Source organism: Peromyscus maniculatus, chromosome 4, assembly GCF_049852395.1.
Source record: "Peromyscus maniculatus bairdii isolate BWxNUB_F1_BW_parent chromosome 4, HU_Pman_BW_mat_3.1, whole genome shotgun sequence".
Lineage (NCBI taxonomy): Eukaryota > Metazoa > Chordata > Mammalia > Rodentia > Cricetidae > Peromyscus > Peromyscus maniculatus.
Window position 1 is genome coordinate 106,106,570 of NC_134855.1, and position 14,623 is coordinate 106,121,192.

The 14,623-nt window shown below is 48.2% G+C and overlaps 1 protein-coding gene across 2 annotated transcripts in view; it reads right to left on the bottom strand.

Moving 5' to 3' along the window:
- Nucleotides 1-14,623, bottom strand: part of LOC121828826 (uncharacterized) — a 196,861-nt gene that overhangs the window by 6,895 nt on the left and 175,343 nt on the right. The window contains exon 6 of one of the 2 annotated variants that reach the window (XM_076570605.1): nt 6,926-8,464. The exons of the other annotated variant lie outside the window; for it this stretch is intronic. The gene's annotated coding sequence lies outside the window, so the exon portion shown is untranslated. Of the gene's footprint in view, nt 1-6,925; nt 8,465-14,623 lie in introns of those variants that run through there. 2 annotated transcript variants of the gene reach the window in all.

Consider the following 14,623-nt stretch of genomic DNA (forward strand, 5'->3'; position numbering starts at 1 on the left):
CATGAGGAATACACATCTCCAATTTTCCTCTCTCTCTCTCTCTCTCTCTCTCTCTCTCTCTCTCTCTCTCTCTCTCTCTCTCTCTCTCTCCTCTCTCTCCCTAGCTCTCCATAATGAACTCTTTCCACGTGGATGCTGCGCCTGGGGTGTGAGTGACTTTCCAATGTGCCACACCGCAGCTCACGGAGTCATCTGCACAGCGTGGACGCTTCACCCGCCGCGGGGCACCTTGGCCCAGCCCGTCAAGGCCTCCCACACCGTATCATTGCAGTCCCCTCTCACAACTGTTCCCAACCTCTGTCACACGGCCCTTCCCAGTCCCTGGCTGTGCCCTCTTCCTTCTCCCAGATGCCACCAACTTCACAGCTAACCCTTCAGAACTTAGAAGGAAGAGTTGAGGAACAGCTCGAATTGTAGAGCTGGCCTAGCATGTACGAGGCCCTGGATCCCATCCCCAGCAGTGCAAAAAAAAAAAAAAAAAAAAAAAAAGAGGAAACAAACTTATTAGGAGTATCGCTTCCTCTTCTGAATTTCCACGAATGTCTGGGCTGCTGTTTCCCAGAATCCCTGCCGCCATGAGGAAGATTTGACCCCAGGAATTTCTGGCACCCTGTGGTTGTTACCACTTCAGGGACACTTCCTTTTCCATTTGGTTAGTTTTGTCACATGATCCAACCTAGAATCACCGGGGAGAAAACCACAGTGGGGTGTTATCGACATCAGATTGGCCTGTTAGATGTGTCTGTGGAGAATTGTCTTTTAATTGACACGGGGAGACCCAGCCCACTGTGGGCAGCACCATTCCTTAGGCAGGGGCTCCTGGCTGTGGAAGAATGGGGGAAACTGACCTGAGTAGAAGCAAGCAAGAAACCGGGCCTGAACATGTCCTGTCTGCTCTTGGCTGTGGAGGTGGTGTGACCAGCCGCTTGAAGTTCCTGCCTTGACTTCCCCACAGTGGTGGGCCTAACCTGGAGTTGGGGATTGAAATAAGTCCCTTTCTCCTCTAAGTTGCTTTTGTCAGGGTATGTTAGCACAGCAACAGAAATGAAAATGCTCTCACAGACCGGAGCTTCCTGGTGTCACCAACACACGCACACTTTCCTAGTCCTTTGTAGTATTGTTTGTCCTGTATACATCCAGTGGTCACCAGAAGCTTAATTATCCACTGGGGCTTTCCATTTATTTTTTCCTACTTCATATCCCTGTAGTACTTGGATGAGAGAGAGAGGGGGGGGGGGAGGGAGAGGGAGGGAGAGGGAGAGGGAGAGGGAGAGGGAGAGGGAGAGGGAGAGGGAGAGGGAGAGGGGAGAGGCCTTGTATGTTTCGTCTCTTTTGAGCACAGAAGTTCTCACTCAAGAGAGGACTTCTCCAAAAGCAACTTGGTCCTCGGCAAGACCCCAGTCACCAGCCCTGAGACAGAGGATGACAGCCAAAGCCAACCTCCAGAGGTGCCCAGCTACGTGCTCCCCCCGCGGGGATTTCCACGCATGCGCTCACACCTGTCCTCTCTGGTTTGGCCCATCACTTCTCCACTCTGTTTCCTTTGTCCCATGATCAGCGGGGGAACTATGACATTGTCGTTCAGTTCCTGATGGGTCTGTACAAGGCAGGACTTTCACCCTATAACCATTCTGTAGACAGTTCACATCCTGGGATGTTAAGGGTGTTACTAGATTTTTTTTTTTTAAGGTTCTTTGACGCACTAAATTTCAGAAGTTTTAAACAAAGGTTCATTGGGATTCTCTGCTGCAGGACTTCTCAGAGCCTTGAATGCACTGTGGCTTTCTAACAGAGGGGCAGGTCACCCAGCACCTGTCAGCTCCTGGCAGATGTGACAGGCTGTATCCAAGAGGAGCCTTTAGGGAACCGGTGCTGAGGACTGCACCCTGGGAGATGGTACTCTACCCACATCCCAGCACCCCGAGGGATGCTGCCCACTGTGCTGCTGCCCCTTGGTGCTGGGCCCTCTCCCCTCCCCCTTCAGCTTGGCCGCCTTCCCTGTAATTGTGTTCCCATATGTGTCCCGTCTGGCTTGATACAACTCTGGTCACTGACCTCCAGAATATTCTAAGGCCTCGCAGAGGGTAGTGTCCTGAGATCACCTCCGTGGCTGGCAGCGATTCAGAATTGAGAGGTACGAAGGCTGCTAGTGAGGCTGCCGTGGCTGACCACACGTGTGCTCGCTTGTTGCCTGTGCTCCTGGCATGGCCAGGGGACCTGGGAGTGGGGGTGGGTGGGGGGCAGAATCTAAGGATCTGCTTGCTCTGGGTTTACACCAAAGGACTCTCAGAGCAAAACAAGACACAATTTCACAATGGCTACTAAAAGTCTGTATGGGTGGATGTTAGAACGCCAGCCCGTGATTTTAACTGCTGTTTTCTTTGATTCTAAGATGCCAACAATTGTACGACACACCATTGTTCTAGGGGCAACTTGTAGGGGAGGGATGTAAAGAAAGAAAGAAACCAGGCAGAGTGTAGGACACATTCTGATTTCAGAATAATAAAAATGGAAACAATTATGTGCTTTGATTGTGGAAATAGACTATTTCTACAGGTTGGGGCCAGCTTCCTCCTTATCATAGAGGAAGCTCAGAAGTGGGTTCTGGGCAAGAAGGTAGGAGACCAGGGTGCTGAGCAGGTGTTTGATCTTAAAAAATAGTTATTGACCGATCACGTGATCCAGCTTGGTACAGTTAGGAAGGACTATGGTAGACATTCCATGCCTTCATCCTCTAGTATATAGAGGGAGTGTCTGGGTATATGTGGCAACTAGTTCTTTGAACTAACCCAGAGCCTCATTCTCACCCCACCACCAGGGAATCACTGCTAATTCATAAAAATGAGATAAGAACAGAAATGGAGTACGTGTCCTTTAAACTGATGAATGGAGAAGTCCCCTCTATGGCTTCACGTCATTAAGGTCTCATGTCTTCTTTATCCAAGGAATCTGACCCTTACACCCATACCTCAAATTTTGTCACACTGCAAGATAGGCAGGTCCTTAACACTGGGTGGTAGTTCTTTCTAGATTAGAACCTTCCATCTCAGAGGGCAGCTGATTAAGACAGAGTGTTTTAGAGCTGAGACAACAGGATGGTCTAAGGCAGCAGTTCTCAACTTGTGGGTCATGACCCCTTCACAGGGGTCACCTGAGACCACCGGAAAAAAGCAACATTTATAGTATAATTCATAACAGTGGCAAAATTATAGTTACGAAGTAGCAACTAAAATAATTCTATGGCTGGGAGGCACCACAACATGAGGAACCATATTAAAGGGTCGCAGCATCAGGAAGGCTGAGAGCCATTGTTCTAAAGGGAGGTGAAGCTTTCCATACCACAGAGAAGCTCCTGAGGCTCAGGAAGGAAACAACTCAAAAGCTTCAGGAAGTCCCTGAAACTGACTGAATATACTAGACCCCTCCCTCCCCAAGCTTATATAAACTGTAAGGACTGCCGAGAGACACACTCAGACAAGACAAGCTGCCGGAAGAGGCTCAGGCCAACTGAGCCACCTGGAAAGGACAATCTCCAACTCACTGAGCTGCTATCTTTTGTGAGCTGTCACTCATGCTGGGATAGGTTTGGTGATGCAGCTATCTCCGGGTCATTTCTGCTCCTGTAAGTAATCTCAATGAAACTCATAGGTTCACCAAGTTGGACTTCGGTGGTATCCATACTTCAGTACATCATCAGCTCCCTAGTTTAGTAGTTCCATACTTTACTACATCATCACTTCCCTACTTTAATAGTTCCATGCTTCAATACATCATCAGCTCCCTGTCTGGGACAAGTAGACATTTGTTCTCATCTCCCCAGGAACAGTTTCATACAACAATTGAGCACATCTTGGTGTGTCTGTGCAGAAAAAAAACTGTAATGGAGGAGAGTCCAAAGGGCACAGGAAGGACTGGGTGGCTTCAGTGAGTTCTGGGAGGTGGGAACCTCTGTGGAAATGATGATCTATGAGCTAAATCAGAGAAACAGGTGGAGCAGTGGGGCTGGAGACAACCGAGGAGCAGAGAGAAGCCTGCTCCTGACTGCATGGGAAGAGAGCAGGATGCTGAGGAGATGAGGATGCAGAGAATCCACTGTCCTGTTGGTCTGTGTCATCTTCTTGCTGTGTGATTTTTTGGACCTTATTTTCAGCAAATTGGCCACAAGACTCTAAGTGGTGCCACGCACTGCCTACAAGTGTTCAAGTCATGACACAAATGCTCACGGGTATACTGTGGATCACGCTCTCAAATGACTGAGCTCCCCTGTGGCTGGCTTGAAAAGATGTGATCTCCCACTCAGTCTTCTGGTGAGACGTCCACTTCGGCATGCTTATTGGAGTCAGTCTTGTTCAGCTCACATTTGGGCAGTAGTTTTAGTGAGACTTCATGCCTGCAGGTTCTGATATCACTAGTAGTCACAATCTCACAGCAAACTCCCTGATCCTCTGCCTCTTCCAATCCTTCCGTCCCCTTCGACGATGTTCCCTGAGCTTTAGGTGCAGGAGGTTTTGTAGATGGACCCACTGAGACTGGGTCCCACAAACTCTGCACTTGGATTGGTTGTGGTTTTCAGTAATGGTCTCTGTCCATTGTACAGGGAAGTTTCCTTGACTACTCAGTGCTAGAGAAGTCATGGTGACTGGAGGAGAATCTACAACTCTAATTTACTAAAGCAGCACCATCCCTAACAATAGTCTATAAACACTTGTCCTTACACCCACAGAGAAGTGTGGTCGGTATGTTTTATCACAGCAATAGAAAAAGAATTAAGACACCCCTTACCTCAACCCCTCAAACACTGGGATTACAGAGGTGTACTTCCACACCGAGCACAGCCTCTCCCTCCCTCCCTCCCTCCCTCCCTCCCTCCTTCCCTCCCTCCCTCTATTCCTCCCTCCCTCCTCCCTCCTTTCTTCCTTTCACCTCCCCCACCCCAAATTATTCGTTTCTAGGTGACTGTGTCCTCCAGGAAGACTATCAGAGAAGAAGGGATGAGTCAGACAGAACCAGCCAGGGACCAGCATGGTCTCTGTGGACAGCATGGCGCTGTGGTACCTGTCGGTGCGCACAGACATATGTTATTACTGCTGTTTAGAGGGGGAAAGAAAGACTCAGAGAAGCTAAGAAAAGACCACACATGTTCAGGCACAAAGGGAGGGCGCTACCCTGCAAACTGGCCCTTTCAACACTCGCAGATGTTCACGAACCTTAATGTCTCCTGTGCGTGTGGTGCCAATATCTGCCCACAGGCTTTGATTCCAGTGACCAAACCCAGAGAAAGAGGCAGCGACACGGTTTTCATTGCTGTCTTGAAAACGATCAGACATGCGGTCCTTTCACGTCCTCAACTTTGTACAGTCACGTTCCAGCAGCGACAGACAGTAAGCACAGCTGTCCTTTGGTGTCTCTAGTGGGGGTGGGCTCCAGGACACCGGAAACCATTGAACCCACAGACACTCAGCCCCTTACATAAAATGACCTCATATTTTCACCTGACCTGTGCACAGCTTCTGATCCCCAGTCTTCAGATCACAACTTCCTAAACCGTGGGTTGCTGCCCTCTATGGGGATGTGTCCCACTTTCTCTGGCCAAAAGCAGCTTGAGAGAGGAAAGGGTTTATTTGGCTTACACTTCCAGGTCACATTCCGTCACTGATGGAAGTCAGGGTGGGAACTGCAGACGGAAGCTAGTTAAGCTCAAGCCTCTGAGTGCGCCAGTAAGCCGTGTTCTTCCTCAGCCTTTGCTCTCGGTTCCTGCCTTGAGTTCCCACCTGCAGCCTGTTCGGACACAAGCTGTGCACTTTGGCCGGCACCCGCCGTCACACCCACACAGCAGCGATGAACAAAGCCTAAGCCCCGTGCCTCCGATGTGAGACTATTATATGGTGAGGACTACAGTGTTTCTAACATGCAGCCAAGGCTTTTCGATCTCGCAGGAATAAAGTGCTATAACGATGGAAAATAAAGACATTTAATATTTTTTTTCCACTGCCATTCCCCAGAACGTGTCGACTGGCATAACTAATTTGTTGTTTTAGAACATTTGGTTTAAAAACTTGCTGTTTAAGTTGCTGACGTGCATTTTGTGAGGAACACTAGGTTGATTTCAGCTTGGGATTAGGACAAAATCTCCCACACTTCTGAGGTGATACTAGCTGTGTCCTTCTGCCATTCCATCAAATGAATTCATGTAAAGCCATGTTCTCGGCATTGAGAGTCACAAAACTGCGTCAATCGACCTGAACCAAGCATGTCAGGGGCTCTGTGTCCCACAGAAGGAAATGTTAAAGCCAAGATTTGGTTCTTCATGTAAAACGAAACAAGTATATCCATCCCATTAATATGCAAATTTGCTTTAATCTTTAGTAAATAGTAAAATTACATGCCTATCACATGTTTTAAAATAAGGGGGTTTGTGATGGTTGTCAGCAAATGTTTTTGATTTGTGGGCCTTTTGTTTTGTGTTTTTAATAGGTAGCCCAGGCTGGCCTTGAGTTCATGATCCTCTTGCCTCTGCCTCTTCGGCCTACCTACCTGTGTGACTTCCACAACTGGCTTCCTACCCATTTTATAGAGAAATCCCAGATGATATAAAAAACTCCTCAGACAGGAGGGAGTCCCTTTGTGTGATCTCTAGATCACTCACAGATGCTGTGAGGTGTGAATGAGGTGTGAATGCTCTGGGCCTTGCAGCAATGATGACTGTTTGGGAGCAAATGACAAAGGAAAAGCACCTTCTCAGTACAGAATCAATGTTATGTTTTCTTCTGAGACAGAATCTTACACTGTAGCTCCAGCTGGCCTGGAACTTACTAGGCTAACCTATAACCTATGCTAACCCTCCCGCCTCAGCCTTCGAAGTGCTGGGGTTAAGACATATACATATACATACATATATATATATATATATAATTTTGGGTCCATAGCTGGTTGAGTGCTCCAAGTGGAACCTGCAAAGAGAAGGGCCGACAGTCTGTCAAGGCAACAGCCTATCTTGCCGAAGGGACTGGGGTGGATGATTTTGTGAGTCTCCAGATGTTACAAAGCAAGGTAGAGAACACATTACAAGCAACACAAAGACCAGTGTGATCGGGTTTTGTGCAAACACAGAGACTTTGAAGGTGTTACAAATGAATGGATGTTTAAATGATCACATAAAGGTGTGTCTGTGTGTACATATGTTAAAAAGGAAAGGGGGAAAAAAGAAAGAAAACAGAGAACAACTAGCTACCCTGGAACTCAGAGAAAACTGCAAATAACTTCTCAAAGTAAAGATCAGATTGTGGATTCTCTGACCACAGTCGAGCAAGGCTTGGATCGGCTATGAAAATGTCGGCCAAATAAAACCAAAATGTGATCTATGGCTCCTGGCTAAATACAAGCTTTTTGCAAAGCTCTCAGACCTTTGGCAAACAAAGACTGAATTCAGTGACATCAGCAAAAGAGAAGGGGCCACCTCCTTGGAGCCTGTCCTTTGAAAACTCATCAGAGTTGGGGGGATGGCTGGATTGGTAAAGAACTTCCCACAGGAGCAGGGGGTCCTGAGTTCAGACACATAGCATCCATATAAAAAGCTGAGCGTGCCAACACACACCTGCAGGCCCAGGGCTGGGGAGGGAGACTGTGGGGGTCCATTTTCAGGTTCCTCGTGGCTTTACCCAGCAGCTCTGCATAGAGAGGATGATTGGACCACGGGCCTGAGTGCAGGTGTCTGAGATGGTCTGCACTTGGCTGTGCTGGGGGGGGGGGGTCTTTTGTGCCACCCCTTGGCATTTCTATAAATACCCTAAAGCAGAGACAGTCAGGGCCCATTGGAATAGGTTCTAGGCCCTCTGGAGGCTATCCTGTATTTTCTATCTGTTTATATCCACAATTTAAATCCTTCTATCTAATATTTCCTGCTGCTTGCACTCAAGAAAACTCTGGGGAACTGTGGGGTTGGTGGGTAGCCGCCCTGCAGGAGACACAGCAGGATCCTTGGGACCGAACTTATCTGCCAGTCAGCCTAGCCAGACTAGCCAGTGAGCCCCAGACTCCGTGAGTTTTTGTCTGTCACAACTTGCCTCATGGATAGCTGACTTCCACCGCGTGGTGAGCAGACCAAGCCTTCAGGCAACAACAATGCCACGGCTTTATCTTTTGGCATTTCCTGTGATTTTTATGCAGTCCCACGTGGATTCACGGTGATTGAGAAATTTCTCAGAATCGACACAGACAGAGTGAGAGTAAGATGCAGGCCCCCGGATCCGAACACCTGCTGGGCTGGCCTCTTCAGCTTCATCTGATGCCTACCTTCTCATTGACAATGACTGGCTGGCTGCTACAGGTCAGGCTGGGGTTAGTTAGCAGGTTGTCCTTCCTTGCATCCTTCTCTGGGTGCAGCTGGATGCCTGCTTTATGTGGACTTGCTGTTTATAGCCCAGACAGAACCTTGTTCTCTGTGTACTCCTCCCACATCCGCCCCCTAAAAAGAAAAAAAAAAAAAAAACACGGGCTGCTGTTGGGAGCTCTTAAAGTAGCTTTGGGTGAGTGTCTGCCTTCTCGTCGCCGAGGGAGGCCATTCCAGGGGAGGTTAAGGATCACCCAGAGGGACAAATGGGCATGTCACTGGAAGGGGAAACACAGCTGGCTGAGCTTGCTCTCGCATCCAAAGAACAAAGCTAACACCATTTAAGGATACATCTGAATACTTCAGAACTTTTCCATTGAAAGAGCTGGAGCCAAGGGCAGAGATCAGTGCTTGTCTCTTCCCTGTGATGTATGCTCAGAGACACTTGATGACTCCCTTGGGTCCTCAGCGCTACCCCAGGGACTCGGAGGCAATGTGGCATTTTTCAGTCTGTTTCCTCCTACAACCGCTATCCTTTGCTCACTTCCCCATCCCGGGGACTGGGAAGCACTTTGGGATTTCATGCTGTCAAACCCTTTCCCAGGAGCAGAGGACAGCTCAAGCTGTGTGGAAGAAGGCGGAACATTAACTCAATGCTACCATTTTCCTCCACTTCTGTCTCCCCAGAATTTCCCCACCTCTCAGCCATGTGGCCATCACCATCTCTGCAGTGACAGTCACATGGTACCAAATGAGGTCCCAGACAAGGTTTCCGGGGGATGCAAAGGCTGGCGGATTCTTGGCAGAAAGCTCTAAGATGCCCCCTCTGTTTTCGGGGTTGGGGTCATGAGGGTCACCCTGTGTGTGTGACTCAAATATTTTCCTCTAGACATGTGTTTTGAGAGGGTAACATGGTTTCATTTGAGTGAATGTAGGCCAACTTATTTTAAAATTTAAAACAATATTGTGTGTGTGTGAGTGTGTGTGTGTGTGTGTATGTGCACACGTGCAGTACCTTTAGAGGCCAGATGAGAGCATTAAAAACCCTAGGTCTGGAGTTATAGGCACTTGTGAGCCTCCCAAGGTGGTGCTGGGAAATATCCTCTGCAAGAGCAGCAAGTGCTCCTAACCACTGAGCCATCCATCTCTCCGGCTCTAGTCCAACTCTTCTTTAGAGAAAAACACAGCCAAAAGTTGTTTAAAAGCAAATTCCGAGAAATGTACCACCAAATGCTTACAATTTTATAAACATTGTGCAAACATCTTAGAGTGTACTTACATCCACCGAGATGATCAAGAAGTCACAGGACAATCTTCAGACGCACAATTCCACATTCTGGTATAATGTCCTTCCGCTCTGTGACTACACTGATACCTGATGTGGTGATTCCACAGTCCCCCAAATCTTCTATGCATGGTACCCCTACACTGACCATCAGGAACTGCTAACAGCAGGAAGATCTTTGCCCTCTTTCTCAACAAGAGGCCATCACCTCTGGATGTCCACAGAACTTGGTAGCCAGTCTCAGCCATCCAATATATTACATAGGGTTTATTACTTCATTACATCATACAGAGTGCAAACGAGCGCCTGATCCTCCTTCTGCCTTATGGTCCTGCCCAATTGTGGTCCTTATACTTCCACAGAATCATGCTTTCCCCATCCTGCATGCATCTTCACTAAGATGACTCATTTGAGGCACCATCTCTCAGTAACATGCATTTGGAAAAATATGAACATACAAGAACAAGGGCAGACAGGAATACACATTATCCCACCCCTATGGCCTCATCAGCTCTTAACATTTGCCCTTGCTTGTTCCAGGACTTAAAAAAATAGTTTTTTTTTTCTTGACCTCGTTTTCCAACTCTATTTATCAAGGAAGGCATGAGCTTGAATTTAGCATGTGTGAACGCCAAACATGTTTTTGTAGATTGTCCTAAGGTGTTTGCCCATGAGAAATACATAATATTGCTTTATGAGTTGAACTTTTAGAGAAGTCTATTCAGCTATAGAGGTCCTTCTGAAACTAGGCCTTATTGCTCACAGTTGTGTTTATATTTACCCCTGTGAATGCACATTGCTCTAGTGCCTATATTTAAACTACTATACACTATTCTGTCACCAAAAGTTCTCATGATTAAGTTAATCATTTCATGTTGATTTCTGTAGATGGACAAATCTCTCCCGCCTACATGTTCCTGAATAACCAGTCAGAGGCTTAATATTAATTACAAACTGTTTGGTCTATGGCTCAGGCTTATTGGTAGCTAGCTATTACATCTTAAATTAATCCATTTCTATTAATCCATATTTTGCCACGTGGCCGTGGCTTTACCAATCTGCCAACATCTTGTTCCTTGGGCAGCTTTATGGCATCTGCCTCGACTCTGCCTTTCTTCTCCCTCTCTCTCTCCTGGATTCCCCACCTGGCTATAACCTGTCTTGCCCTAGGCCAAATCAACTTCTTTATTAACCAATGGTAGCAACACATATTCACAGCATACAGAAAGACCATCCCACAGCAAATTTTTGGGAATTTCATACAGTGCACCCAGATCATACTCACTTCCTATTTTTTCCAGATTCACCTTCCCACACTTGCACCCTCCTAAAAACAAAACAAAACAAAAACCAAGTCTAAACTAGCCAAACTAGTGGAAACACATGAACTGTGGACCAGTAGCTGAGGAGCTCCCATGGTACAGGACTGGGCCCTCTGGATAAGCGAGACAGTTGTTTAGCTTGAACTGTATAGGGGGCCCCCAGGGAGTGGGATTGGGATCTGTCCCTAGTGCATGAGCTGGCTTTTTGGAATCTAGTGCCTATGGTGGAACACCTTACACAGCCTTGGTGCAGGGAGGAGGGGCTTGGACCTGCCTCAACTGAGTGTACCAGGCTCTGCTGACTCCCCATGGGGGACCTTGCCTTCGAGGAGGTGGGAATGGGGGGGTGGGTTGGGGGAGAAGGCTGGGGGGAGTGGGAGGAGGGAGGACAGGGGAATCTGTGGTTGATGTATAAAATAAATAGAAAATCTCTTAATTAAAAAAAAGGAAAAAAAAAAACAAGTCTAATTTGTGTTGCTCATATACTCACTGGAGCACAGTCAAACTCCCACTGGCCCGCCCCTTAAAGAGAACTGAGTCCTTTCCCACCCCCATCGCAGCCAAAAGCAATCAACTGTGAAAAGCTACATTTCAGCATCTTTATCATCATTTTTAAGGACTCTCTTCTGTAGCTTCCTGCCTGGACTGTTTCTTTTGGGGGGAGGCTTGTCACAGAAGCCTTCAGTGTTTCCCATCCTCAGTTCTGAGTCTGCAGTCACTGATACCACTGCAAAAGAAACTTCCTTGCTCAAAGCAGCCGGTGGCAGCACAGATCACAGACATCAGCATGGCCTCCATCTGCAGCACGGACTATGGACACCAGCATGGCTTCTGGCAGGGGCAGCACGGACTACAGAGGTCGCTGGAGGAGACTCAATCCAAACAATGAACCACTCTTCAGATCCAGCCCCCCGCTGCTGCTCAGAGACAGGGTGATCATGTAGCTGGCCAGAGTCTGGGGGCAGGACCTTCATGAGCTCCAGGCTGCTGCACACCACCTTGCCCTTGATGCCAGCCATGCAGCCCATACCCTGGGCTCAACCACAGTGTTTGCAGCATGGGGTGAGGCAGGCTAGCGGTGGCCCAAACCTCCTGGTGGCTATAGGACCAGCCCTACTCGGCAACGACACGCTCCTTTGTCCACTGTGACTGCGCTGTCTCTGCTGTTCCATCTCCAGTTCCCCCTCCCCCCACCGCCCACTCCGATCCATTCATTTATCTTTCCCATCTTTCTGTCGTCTTCATGTATTAAAGTGGTGTTGCAATCTGCTGTGTGTCATTTTGCCCAAACAGCTTTACATGCAAATACTTATTGCAAAGTGTCATTGATCTGTGTAGGGTAAAAGAAACCCTCCCTGACCCTGAAACCCGAGCCAGTGAAAGAAACACACTTTAGACCTGGAATCAGAACCAAAGAAACACACTCTGGCCCTGAAACCAGAGCCAAAGAAACACACTCTGGCCCTGGAACCAGAGCCAAAGAAACACACTTTGGCCCTGGAACCAGAGCCAGTGAAAGAAACACACTCTGGCCCTGAAACCAGAGCCAAAGAAACGCACTCTGGCCCTGGAACCAGAACCAAAGAAACACACTCTGGCCCTGGAACCAGAGCCAGTGAAAGAAACACACTTTGGCCCTGGAACCAGAGCCAGTGAAAGAAACACACCTTGGCATTAAAACCAGAGTCAAAGAAACACACTCTGCCCCCGACCAACTGAACACAAAACCAACCAATCCCTGAGCAGAAAACCAACCAATCCCTGAGCATGAAATCTAGCCAATCTGAGCTTGTCCAAGCTCAAGGGGCTTGAAATCCAACCAATCCTCACACTGAAAATCTGCCCTCGGAGAAACTCCGCTCCTAAGAAGCCATATATAAGCTCCGTGCCTGTTCAGTTTGCTGTTGCCTTTTTCTACCCTGGCAGAGGTGACTACCCTCTTGGATTTCTCCCTCCCAATAAATTTCTTGAATGAGGTTTAGATGAGATCATCTCGAGGGGAGTGTAACACAGAAGTAACAACTTTTAGCATATCAGAGCAGAATTGTAACACTTTTGCTGGGGAAACCCTCCACTGCTCCAGCAGAGTTGATACAATGGGGAAACCTTTCCCTAGAGCACGGCTGTAAGCGGCTAAACTTACAGTGACTTTGTGGTACTCCTTGGTTCCCGACTGCCAGGATCCCTTTCCATCCGAGCTGCAATGCTTACAGTCTGGTTCATGGTTTCTGAAGCACCATAAATACTGGACTATTGCTGAAACTCCTCTCAAATATGCTGTTGTTGCCCAGAGTTGGGTTGATGGTGTGGCTGGACAGTACATGCAAGGGCAGGATCCAAATGAGCTCCAGGCTGCTGCCCACCACCTGCCCTCAGCACCAGCCACCCTGCCTGCACACTGGGCATGGTAGCCTGAGGGCAATGCAGCAGGCAGCCGGAACTGTCCTGCCTCCAGCGGGGCGAGCAGTGCGAACAGCAGCAGCAGCAGCCGCCACCGCCGAGGCTCCATGCCCAGGCAGGGCCTGTGGGTTGGGCACCAGCACAGAGCGCAGCGACAGGGCAAGGCAGCCCAAGTCTCCTGGCAGCTGGAGGACCGGCCCCCCTCGGCAACAACATGCTCCTTTTGTCCCACACCTCTCTACTGAGTCTCTCTCTAGATCCGCTGTTGCCCATAGGTCCTGCTACTCTGGTCCGACATTTTTTCCCCCAATGAGACCATTTTTGAAAAGCGTCTTTCCAATTGGGTGGTGGTGGCGGCACACGCTTTTAATCTCAGCACTTGGGAGGTGGGCAGAAGCAGGCGGATCTCTGAGTTAGAGGCCAGCCTGGTCTACAGAGTTCCAGGACAGCCAGGATTACTTAGTGAAACCCTGTCTGCGAGTGTAGGAGGGTTATCTTCCCATTAGGCCTTTTTTTTTTAAAGCTGTTCAGGAGATACTTCAAGCTCTGCAGGTTCATCCTCTATCACCCCATATCCCTGCAACCTCTGTGGGTGTCTCAGGCTCCTTGGAGCGGCCTCGGGTGCTGGTGAAGCCACCTTCCCAATCTCTCGTGTTGATTTTTTTAAGCACTCTTTTTGCAACTTTGAGCAGTGATGCATTGAATATGTGCACATGTGTGACAATTTCTTGGGTCTGAAACTCTGTTCTCCAAAGAGAAGACTGAACTGTATGCCTCCATCAACAGGTGTGAGTTCCCAGTGTTCGCCACTCAGGCCAACACTTGGTGTGGTTGGACCAATACTTTGGCCAATCTGATGCAGAAGTGCTTATGGTTAATGTTATGGATCAGCTATGAGATATTTCCATGGGGGTCTTTCTAGGTGGGCGTTATATTTCAATTAGTAAAGGCCCTAACAGAATGAACAGCTAGGCTCCCTAAGCAAGATGAGATTCTCCAGCAAGCTGCTTTGGGGACTTTATCTACAGTACTAGATTTTCAGTTCTTCCTTGGGTCTCTGTTCTGCTCTTCTTTCAACTTTGACCCCAGAATTGCCTTCTTTTCTCAGCCTGCTGACCTCCCTTGCAGAATTTCGACTTGACAGTTTCCATAATTTCATGAACAAGTTCCTGAAAGTACATCTCTATACATGTGTATATCCTATTATCCTGGTTTCTCTGGAGGACCCCAACTAATACAGCTGTGACCTTACTTTGCTTTCTGTTGCTATAACAAAGTACCAGAGAC